Source organism: Lactuca serriola, chromosome 4 (genome assembly GCF_051521515.1).
Source record: "Lactuca serriola cultivar US96UC23 chromosome 4, Lser_US96UC23_V15, whole genome shotgun sequence".
Taxonomy (NCBI): Eukaryota; Viridiplantae; Streptophyta; class Magnoliopsida; order Asterales; family Asteraceae; genus Lactuca; species Lactuca serriola.
The window spans coordinates 151,729,205-151,741,404 of record NC_136411.1 but is presented as its reverse complement, the minus strand read 5'-3'; positions in this window follow the sequence as shown (position 1 = coordinate 151,741,404).

Below are 12,200 nucleotides of genomic sequence, written 5' to 3'. Positions count from 1 at the left end.
AACTTCAAAATACCAATCCTAAAACCACTATCAAAATAGAGGTTCACCCTGAACCAAGTTTGGTTTCTACTACAAGGACTTTTAGAAGGATATGTGTTTTTATGGGAGCACTAAAACATGGATTCTAAGTTAGGTTAAGAGATTTTCTTGGTCTTGATGGTATATTCAAGAAGAGACCATATCATGGGCTAGTTTTAACAACTCTTGGCCTTGATTCTAGAAATAGTATATATTTTGTAGCTTATGTAATTATGGATGCTGAAACAACTAACTCATGGACCTAATTAATGGAGTTGCTACCAGAATATTTGGATTTGGGTCCAATGTCTAACTTTACTTTCATTTTAGATAGACAAAAATTATGTAATGCAATTGAAATTTCAATTTTGTATTTGACAAAAATTCAACCCAATTTTTTCTTGTTTATAGGGGATATTACCTGATTTGGCTAAGGTATTCTCCAATACAGAGCATATATTTTATTTAAGGTATATTCAGGAGAATATGAAGATTAAGTGGAATAATAAGGGATTGAGAGATCAGGTTTGGAAATATGAAAGAGCAACAACTGTTAATCATTTCAAGAATGTAATGGCTGAGTTAAAGAGAATGAATGATAGAGCTCATGATTGGTTAGAGCAGATCCCAACCTCCTATTGGTCCCAAATATCATTTCATAGGTAATGATAATGGCATTTTTAATTTTGTAGATTTTGTTCAAACTAGAACTTAAAATACTTTAATGTACATAGGTAGGTCACATACATACTATATTCTTAACAATGTTTGTGATGTATTTAATGCCAAGATGGTGGTAGGTACAAACCAATCATCACTTGCTTGGAGTACATTAAAGACTACCTCATGAAAAGATTGTGTGTTGTGCAACAAGCTATAGATAAGTGTTCCGGATTCTTCACTACCACAAAATTTATACTTCTTGAGGATATTAAAACAAATTCATCTCAATATACAACTACCTACAAAGGTGTAGGAAAGTACCAAGTGAAATCTCCATGGCAAGATCAATTTGTGGTAAACCTAAATAAGAGGACATGTAGCTGTAGATCTTAGGAGACTTGTAACATCCCATTTTCATAACCATAAATTTTCAATTTATTGAAGTAAACCTTCCCAATTATAAATCCACTATTAAGAAAAATGGTTTATTCCAAAATACATTTATTGTAAATTAGAGTAATATAAGAAATATGAAATCCTCATTACTGCTGATGAATGTGTACAGTCTCGCCTTCGCCTTCCCACGATCATTGATAAAACCTGAATAACATAAATAACTGCGTAAGCACAAAGCTTAGTGAGTTCCCCCAAAATAACCTCATACGATGAACATACAAGCATACATAACGGACCACAATCATCAGATTAGAATGTCCATAGCCAATCAGTCCTCGGACTGGAATGCCAACATACAACAGGTCCAATCAGCCACCATGATGGAATGCCTAGGGTTTGTTGGCCCACCGCCTCAACCCAGCTGCTCTTCCTGAGCCTCCATGCTTACGACTTACAACCAACTCACACAAGGTATCTTGGCCTACAATACAAAGCGGGACCGCCTCAACCTACTACCACCATATATCGACATATAATAGTCCATGCTTCCTTTTTGGTTTCTCCCAAAATAAGAGTCTACTTTTAAAAATAAATACCTCTTTTACCAAAATACCCATCATTATTAGTTAACCTACCATCGAACTAAATGCAACAAAAGGGTAAGCTTGTCATTTCATTTAATAAAGTTAGTAGTAATTAATGTTATTTTTTAATCTTTGTGTTCTTTTGTCTCTTGAGAATAATTTTGGGATAGAGAGAGTGTTTTATTTAAGTATTTAATCATAAAAAAAGTGGTTAAAAAATCAAAGAAAATTTACCATTGCATTACCTACATTTGAATAAATGCATAAAGCTTTTCTTTATAGAATATACCCAAAACACCTTTCCATTCCCATCCAACAAAATTACTATATTTTTGAAATTCCTACAACTATGATAACATAAAATCAAGAAAACTACCAACATCAAAATAAACTAAACCTTAATGGGTGTAATAATACCAAACAAAAAAACCCATGCAACTAGTAGGTTAAGCTTCATCTTCAACACTTGAAACTATATGACTCTTGTCATATCTTGGAGTCTATTCATCGCTCTTAGCAAACCCAAAATAACCAACGCTACCCCAAGCCACATTGGAGGGTCAATCTAGCTAAGGAACCCTCATCTCCCACCAACCCATGAACAACTCCAAAATTGCCTACCCAGGTTGCGATTGGTCCAAGAAGTGACGATCCCTGCTTGAGCTCCACATCTGCAAACCACCATTTTTTACTTCAGCACAAGGGAAGAAATATTCAATAAGAGAGGGAAGACGATGGTTTACACATAGTGCCCCTTTGAAAGCATATAAATGAGGAACGTTAACTGATAAGACGAACGTACCCTCACATGATCTGCACGTGGGGGGAAGGTAACGACTCTAAGTTGACGGAGTGAGCCAAAATGACAATTCATTAAAAGTTTTGAAACTATACAGACATTTTTTGAGGATGAAAAATTTAAGGACCAGACTCAATTCTTTTGTAACCACAAGAAACATTTTAAAGCTTTTTCTAATCGAATATAATAAAAAGAAAAGGAGATCGTTGTTATCCTATTTTATAAGTGGTGATATAATTTAAAGATGAAAAATAACATATTCTGTTATTTTTTATTTTTATTTATTTTCGTATTCATTTTACGAAGAGAAATGTCAAAATCAAGATAATTTTGACTAGAAAAAGAATCGATTATAATGTGATATAATATAAAAATAGATTAAAAAAATATATGATTAACAGAATCCTTGGTAGGCATAATAGGATTGTATCCTTGGGGAGGGGGTGGGGGGCCAATTTGAATAAATAGTAAAATCGAGGGGTTGGTCGGGTCATGTTTGACAGTACAAAACCACGCATGCGCTTAAACAGTGAACTCGTTTGTGGGACCCATTTATACTTTTCTCTCTATGTGCCTATCTTTCCATTTATTTCTAAATAAAATCACATTGGCACATTTGAGACAACTTAATTATTTTCGTTTGAGACAACTTAATTTTATTAGATCCTCACACGTATTTTTTTATTTTATTTATTTATTTTTATTTATCTTTTATTTTTTTAGTTAATTCGAGTTCCGAAAATGATATTTAAAAAAATAATTTTTAGATTTTTTCCATTTATTTTGCATTTTAAAATTATTTTTAGATTTGGTCTCACGGTCTCACAAAATTAAAATATCTCAAATGAACCCGAACATATATATATATATATATATATATATATATATATATATATATATATATATATATATATATATATATATATATATATATATATATATATATATATATATATATATATATATATATATATATATATATATATAGAGTTAGATTCAAATGTGGTAAGCTTTTAAAAACATTTACCCATTTGGTCAATGGTGATGGGGCCAAATAGTCTTACTCACGGATACTTGTCCATTTCTTATTCTCTACCGTTTTGTTCTCCAATCAAATTATTATTATTATTATTATTATTGTTATTATTATTATTATTATTATTATTTAAAGCTTCTATTTCAAAAAAAAATATTTACATAACTACGGTAATTTTCAAAGTATTTACAAAAACATAGTAAAAAGTGTTTTCGTATAGCAAATGGAACCATTTTTTATAATAAAATAAAAACCATATGTATCTATATATGTCCCATTGTTCTTGCTTGACTCGTAAGAGATTAGAGATGGAAACGAGGACGAGAAATACCATTGACCCTACTCTCCATCTCCATCATCATCAGATCCTTATTCCAATTCTTATTTCCATTGGTGAATATAAATGAATATTCATTCTTATTGGGAATCAAATATTTTTTTTCCATTTTAATATGAAAACTTTTACGTAAAAAAACTTTAAATTTCAATTTTACAAATATAAATTTAAATCTTTTACAAAATATAAAAATATTCATAGATTGTATAAAAATTATAAACAAATTTTCTACCAAATTTAACTACATGCATAGAAAATCAAGTACAAAAAATTATCAAAGTGATATTTAAGGCAATAATAGATAAACCAAAGTGAAAAAAATATCACAAGGTTAAATTTGACAAATGAAGAGGAAAAAAAATATAATTTCAACAAAATAATTACTAATGAGTTAGATTACTTAGATCAAATTGTATGTATTTTATTTTTTACTACAAATATCTACTTTTGTATTACTTTTATATATTAATATCTATTCGGTTTAGGTATAGGGTCGAGAACTAGGGGTATCCCCATCCCCATCCCCATCCCTGTTTTTTTATTTGGGGACCATCCCTGTCTTATCCCTAGTCAAGTTAAGGATTCACTGGTCAAACAGGGTGCGTGTTTCAGGTTCTCCATCAGGTATGACTTTGTTTCATCCCTATCGGAGAAGAAGACCATTATCATCTTGAAATCATGTACAAAAGATACAATTGACAAACAATTAAGATATTTTTAACTGTTCAGGCGGTGGAGGAAGAGGCAAGGGTTCATAGGTGAATGTCATGTGTATAGGTGAGGCAAAATTTACCAGAGAAGGAGTTGGTTTGTCGATGCCACACCAAAGGTTCTACAATGCGACACATAAGGAGATCATTCATGTGGGGGAACGATCAAGTTTAAAGTTGTTGGAGACTTGGAGGGGTTGTCTCCACTGATCTTAATTATGAACATTGGCACCATGGATTTGCGTTCTCGTTTTCGGTTATGGAACCATTAATCAAGATCAACATCTTGGTTCTTTATCTTGTATTGATGATCATAAATTGAGATAGGGGAAAACAAATGCATGTGAATAGAGAAACTAGGAAGAGAGTGACCATTATCAGCCTGTATAGCCTCTGAAGACAATCCATTACACCATCGATGAACTTCTCGTCCCCCGCTCACAAAAGTTATGAATAATTGCCTCCCAGAGTACCCTTATGCACATCGTCGGTGAACCCCCGCTTCTCCCTTCATTCCACCAACAATTGAAGCTACCAGAAACTAGTTAATCAATATTTTGTATATTTCTCTCATTTCAGGAGAATAAAGATGGTAACCGGAAAGGAAACAAATTGTGGCCAAGTGAAACAAACATTTCATGAAATCGCTGCCAAATCGTGGCAATCCTTTCACTACGTCGTGGCCACCCAAAACTCAAAGACTAAAGATGAGAAATTCATACCTGGAACCGGGCATTACAACTGTCCCCTAATTGAATCAGATTTCGTCCTCGAAATCCACTACTGCATACAACTCAGGATAATTCTCCTTTATCTCCTCCTCGGGATCCCAAGTCCATTCGGAACCCTTCCGGTGCTCCCATTACATTTTCACCAAATCCACCACCTTGTTGCGCAAGGTCTTCATCTTCCTATCTAAAATAGAAACTAGTCCCTCCATTTAGTTCAAACTCTCATCAACTTGAATTCCATCCAAGAAAACTACTGGTTAATCATCAACCAAACACTTCTATAACTGAGAGTCATGGAACGTGAAGTGAATCTGGATAAGCTCAACAAGTAGATCCAAATGATACATAACCGTGCCTACCTAGGCGACAACCCTGAAGGTTCCAATGAATTTGGGGCCCAAATTGACAAGTTTCTGAAACCAGATGACACCCTTCCAAGGTGATACCTTTAGAAGCACAAGATCCCTCACCTGAAAGTTAAGGTCAGAATGGCGTCGATCATCATAACTCTTCTGCCTACTCTGTATGGTTCACAACCTATCCTGCACCTGCTGAATCAACTTTATGGTCTTAAGCACCACTCCAATTCTACCCATTACTCATTAATCAACCTCACCCCTAGCAAATTAGAGTCCAACATCTCATCCCATAAAGAAACTCAAAGGGAGGCATGCCAATGCTGGTGTAGTAATTATTGTTGTAGGAAAACTTTGCTAAAAGAAGATAAGTATCCCAACTCCCACCAAAATCCAACACACATGCACACAACATATCCTCAAGTGTCCAAATGGTCCACTCGCTCTGACCACTAGTCTACGGGTGGTAATCGGTACTGAAAAGCAATCGAGTACCCAGCTCCTCATGGAACATCCTACATAACCTGGAAGTAAAACAGACATCTCGGTCGGAAACAACTGAAATCAAAACTCCATGCCATGCAATCACCTCCTTGATGTAGTTCTCCAGTAACTTCTTAGCAGATGAACTCTCCCAAATCGGGATGAAGTGGTCTCTTTTGGTCAACATGTCGATAATAACTTTGATAGAATTAACCTTATGTGTTGTCCTTGGCAACTTTGTGATGAAATCCATAGTTATCTCCTCTGACTTCCATATAGGAATGGGTAACTACTTCATCTTTTCGTGGGGTCTCTGATGTTCGACATTGACTTTTTGGCGAGTCAGGCACCGGTTTACGTACCAAGCTATCTCCCTCTTCATACAGGCCACAAATAGCTAAGTCTTAGGTAACTATACATCTTCCTATACCCTAGATGGACCGAAAACTTTAACTTGTGCATTTCTTCCAATAATGTCTGCCTAACACCACCGGAAATGAGAAACCATACTCTACCACATCGAGTCAACAAACCATGACTGTCCCTGACAAAGGAAGAAATCTGACCCATGATATTGCTTTCTTCCAATTCTCTTCCTTCAACTCCCAAATCAGTGCTTCCTTGATCAAATCCAATAGTGGTAACGTGTTAACCATTCTAAAACATATGTCTCTGATAGGAGTACTTGTCATCTTGCGACTCAAAGCTTCAACCACTATGTTGTCCTTCCAAGGATGATACAAAATCTCACAATCATAATCTTTCACCAAATCTAACCATCTGTGTTGCCTCATATTCAGGTTCGGTTGATCCATCGAATACCTCAGACTCTTGTGATTCGTATAGATAATACATTGGACCCCATACAAGTAATGCCACTAAATATTGAATGTGAAAACCACAACCCCCAACTCTAGATCACGAGTAGGATAGTTCACCTTAAGAGGCTTCAACTGCCTCGAAGCGTAAGAAATCACATAACCCCTTTGTATAAGAACTGCACCCAACCACATAATTAATGCATTGAAATAAACAATAAAATCATCCATAACCTCGGGAAGGGTCGGTATTGAAGCCTGCACAACTTCAGCCTTAATGTCTCAAGTGTTTCCTATTGCTCAAGTCCCCACCAAAAAGTGACGTTCTTCTTCGTCAACCAGGTCATAGGAACTGCAATTTTGGAGAAATTCTGGATAAATCTCTAATAATACCCCGCTAAACCTAGGAAGCTACGAATCTCAGATGGAGACTTCGAGACATCCCAATGCCTCACGACCTCAATCTTGGCCGGTTTGACCAAAATGGCATCCAGTTTAACGAAGAAACCTGAAAATTGCACCTTGCACAACCAAAACTCGCATTTGGAGAACTTCATAAAAAAATCTTTCCATCCTCAAGGTATTGAGAACATCTCTTAAATTCTCCTCGTGCTGTGTGAAATTCCTATTTTTCAGTCTAAAAAGACCTTTTTATTTATGCTTAATTTAAATTAGAGTAATATTTATAAATACATAATTTTGGTCCCATAAAAGTATTTCCGAAAAAATGGTTGTCATTAATTTATAAAATCTTGGGATATCATAAAAGATACAAAAGATAAACATAAACAGTCCTTACAATATCTTAGACTATCAATCTACATCTCCTTGAATCTCTCATCATTCGAGTAACTTTGTACTGCTACTTGGGAAACAAAGAAGCTTAGTGGGCTAGGTTGGAAAACTTGGTGAGTACATAGGGGTTTCAATCCTACAATGTTATAATGTGTGTGTGTATATGTATGTATGTATGTATGTATGTATGTATGTATGTATGCATGTATGTATGTATGTATGTATGTATGTATGTATATATATATATATATATATATATATTAAAACTTGTAAGATTATTTCTTACCATTACGCAAGTATATCTCATGTAAGCAATCGACCCATATCCCGTCGATCCTCACATATTGACCATACACAAATTTTGGATATTTATCCAGAGGGATTAATGTGAACAATGAATTGGCTATATTGCTTCGAGAATTCTTTAGCAATAGATGAGGGTCAACGGAGACAAAAAATATAAGATTGGAATACTCGAATTATAATATCTAATCCATACTCCCAAATCTGTGATGAATGACTGTACTTAATCCATAATCCTGGATCGGTATCGAATGATTGTGCATCATCCATACTCTCACATTAGTAATGAATGGCTTTACTTAATCCGTACTCCTAGATCACTAATGAATAACTATAGTTAAACCATACTCTTGGATTATTAATAAATGATTGTGCTTAATGTCAGATTTGGTGTCTAAGCGCATAACTATAACTGTGATGTACTTAACCCGATTGTAGCATGGTCCTTTTGGGTTGCCTTCACCAGTGCAATTTGATAGGATGGACTTTTGAGAATAAGGCTATTTGTGATTTATTAATATATTATAAGTATAATATATTAATTGAGAAATCTTATTATTTATTTAGTATTGATCAAGAATTAATTTGAAATTAATTTTGTGATCAAAAGAGACTAATTAAATATATAGGAACTGATTAAGTAAATAATTGATTCTTATAGTGTGGTCCAATGATCCATGGTTAATTAGGATGGGCTAAACCAATGTGATAGTCCATGGAGGTTTAACCCATGGAGCCTAAGTAATATGAAAGGTCATGGTGCATTAGGTTTTGCAAAGATGTAACCCTAGCATTTGTTACACCACAAAAGGAATCCCCTAGAGCCAAAATCGATTGCACACATCATTCTAAGAGTTTGATAATCGATTTTGAGCTAACTAGCTTATTTTCTCAAGCCTCCTCTTGCGTTTGGTGTTTGTAACACATTAGAGGCATCACACATGAGGTGCTAAAGCTTTCAAAGGCCAAAAACTTCAAACTACATAAGAGGTATTCATCAAACTATGAGTTTTAAATTGTATATCCTCTATTGTATGCTAGTTAGGATGTATGCTTTGGAAAATTAAAAATGAATGTATAATTAGAGAAAACATAGATCCAAAGCATCTAGGGTTTCATGTGCACCATAAGAGTGTTATAGTGCTTAAAACCCAACAATGGTATCAGAGCATAAGATTGTTTTCTATTATATTTGCATGGTTGCTATTTTTCAAAGTTAAAAAAAATCAATTTTCTGGCCTCTGACTGATGAACTTGGCGATTCCATTGGCTGAATCGATGAGTCCACTTAGTAAAAGGGAAAATCGACGAGTTCGGTTCATGCACTCGTCGAGTTGAGGCTGCTGGTTGTAGAATTTCGAGTTTTTGGACAGAATTGGTTTAGGATCATTACCACAGAATGTTTTGTATCATAAAAAATGTATTTTCTTATTTGGTAATGATGATCCTCATCCAATTAAAGGAAAACTGTCAAATTTTAAGATAATAAAGATATTATTTGTATTATTTGATATGAATTGCCTTGCTATGAGTTAGATTATATCAATAGTGAAATTATATGATAATGTTCTTAGTTAAAATTGATCTAGAATTGTTCTTGAAATGAGTTTTTGTAACTTGTCCTCAAGTTATGTGAAGAGTCTCATAAGTTTTCATAAGTTATGGAAGCCAAGAGTTTTGAAAGTTACAAAACTTGCCCTCAAGTTTTGGAATCTGTAAAGTCTCACTAAAAAAACATTTAATACCAAACCTTAGAATTTTAAAAGTTTAAAATTCAACACTTATACTATTATAATATTAAAGTCTAATAATTATATATATATATATATATATATATATATATATATAATACAAGTCAGTCTTACCGTTGGTAGGCCTCATTCACGAAGCCGATATATAAGGGTTGTATAAAGTTATTGCCTATAAAATGGTGGTTTAATGGGTGTCCGCTCTCACCCACCACTTCCTTGACTGGTGGAGGGTTGTTAGCCGAACGGGTAGGATAGGAAATTAATTCTCGTTAAAAGTATACTGATAATTATAAAGTAACTAAACTTTTATTAAATTCTCAATCTTATTTACTTTAGGAAAAATTTGAAATTAGTTCTATTCCATGAAATTGCACTTTGCACCTTGCTAAGTCGTTAGTGGAGCGTGTGTGGTTAACCAACACACTAATCTGGGACTGGCAAGAGTGGCAAAGGGTAGCTTGATGTTAATCATAGATCAATGGAGTGTGTGTGGTTAACCAACACATTGATTAGGTGATTTGTAACATTAAGAGTACCAAGCACACTTGCATGGTTATTCACACCTTGTTTGTAATCCTCGGCATCCTAGTCACAAACTTGAAGGGAACAATCGAGATTTAAACATGCAATTGAAAAGTTCAATGAATCTTTAAAGAATCTAGGAATTTCAATCCAATTAAAACTTAATAATCAATTTCATTTTTCATGGTGGAAATTGGTAAATCACCATTTACCTACCTTCAAATATTTCTAAATTGGATTATGATATCCCTCTTTCGAATTGTAAAATATTGTGTTAGGTCCTAGCCTTAATATTTCATTTGGGGTGTGGTATTAAGGATTCTCATCTAATCTAAACTTTGTTCTTCTTTCTTTTCAGATGTCTATCCCAAACTATGCTTCAGGTTCAAACCCTTTTAACTCATTCTCCCTCATGAATTTGGTTGGGAGAACTATATTAGATGGATCTAACTTTAACATTTGGCTTAGAAACATTCGTACGGCCCTTCGCTATGAGGACAACGAATATGTCCTGGATAAAGAGCTGAAGGAGATTGATGAACAAACTGCTAGTCCCGAACAAATCGAGGAATACAGGGTTCATGAGAGAGACGCGACAAAGGTGTTATGTATTATGATTGCTACCATGACTGCTGAGCTTCAAAAGTCCTATGAGGACTTCTGGCCCTTCGAAATGCACGAAGATTTGATGGAAAGGTACCATCAAAGTACTCGGTAGGAGAGGTATGAGATCATTGCCCCCATGATCACAACTAAAAAAAAGGATAGAGAGTCCATCACGACCCACTTGCAAAAGATGCAGAGATATGTGGACCACTTGCTGAAGTTAAATGTGAACTCCGATGAAGAGTTAGCCATTGACATCATCCTACATTCATTACCTTTTTGTTGTGATCAGTTCCATATGACCTATCATATGAACAAGGAGGAGGACGCTCTTAGCAAGCTTCAAGGCCTTCTAAGAACTGTAGAAAGCAACTTGAAAGGCAAGTCGGTTGTACCTACTCCTACTACTGCTGCTGCCCATATTCTGGCAATTGGACATGTGAAATGGAAGAAGAGGAAGGCTCCTTCTAAGAGCCAGAAGGGAAAGTCTCTTTATGGATCCTCTTCTAGTGGGACCAAAGTTGGTTATGCTAATCCCTCTATGAATCAAAAGGATACAGAGTGCTTCCATTATCATGAAAAGGGCACTGGAAACGAAGATGCCCCAAATACTTGTAGGATACTAAGGATGGGAAGATAAAGCCCACCTTCGCTGGTATTTACACTATTCTTTCTAATAACTCATCGCATGCTAGTTCTTGGGTCCTTGATACCGGTTGTGGATATCACATTTGTTCTGATGTGTAGGGACTAAAAGGAAGTAGGGATGTGGAGCATAGGAAGATACACTTAATCATGGGAAATAGGAAAATGTCGTTTGTCCCCAAGATTGGAGTTTATTCTTTATTGCTTAGTAGTGGGTTAGAATTAGAATTGAATAGTTGTTGTTACTCATCGGAAATGGCGAGAAATATTATTTCCTTTCACAGTTTGTATAAACAAGGTTTTACAATTTCTTTTAATAATAAAGTTGGTAGTGTTAATGCTTATTATAATGGCACATTTCATTTTGAAGCATTACCTTGTAATGGTATATATGAAACTATGATGGTTGTAGATAACCTAGGAAATAATGTGTTGAATATTGATTCGTCCAATGTTTTGGACAAGGCATGCTTGTGGCATTGTCATCTTGGACATGTCAACAAGAAGCGCATAGGCCCACTCCAAAAGGCTAGAGTCTTGGAGTCATTCGAATTGAAGTCGGATGACACTTGCGGATCTTGTTTTCTTGGAAAGATGACCAAGTCACCCTTCACTGGTACTTGTGAAAGGGGTGAAGGTCTGTTAGA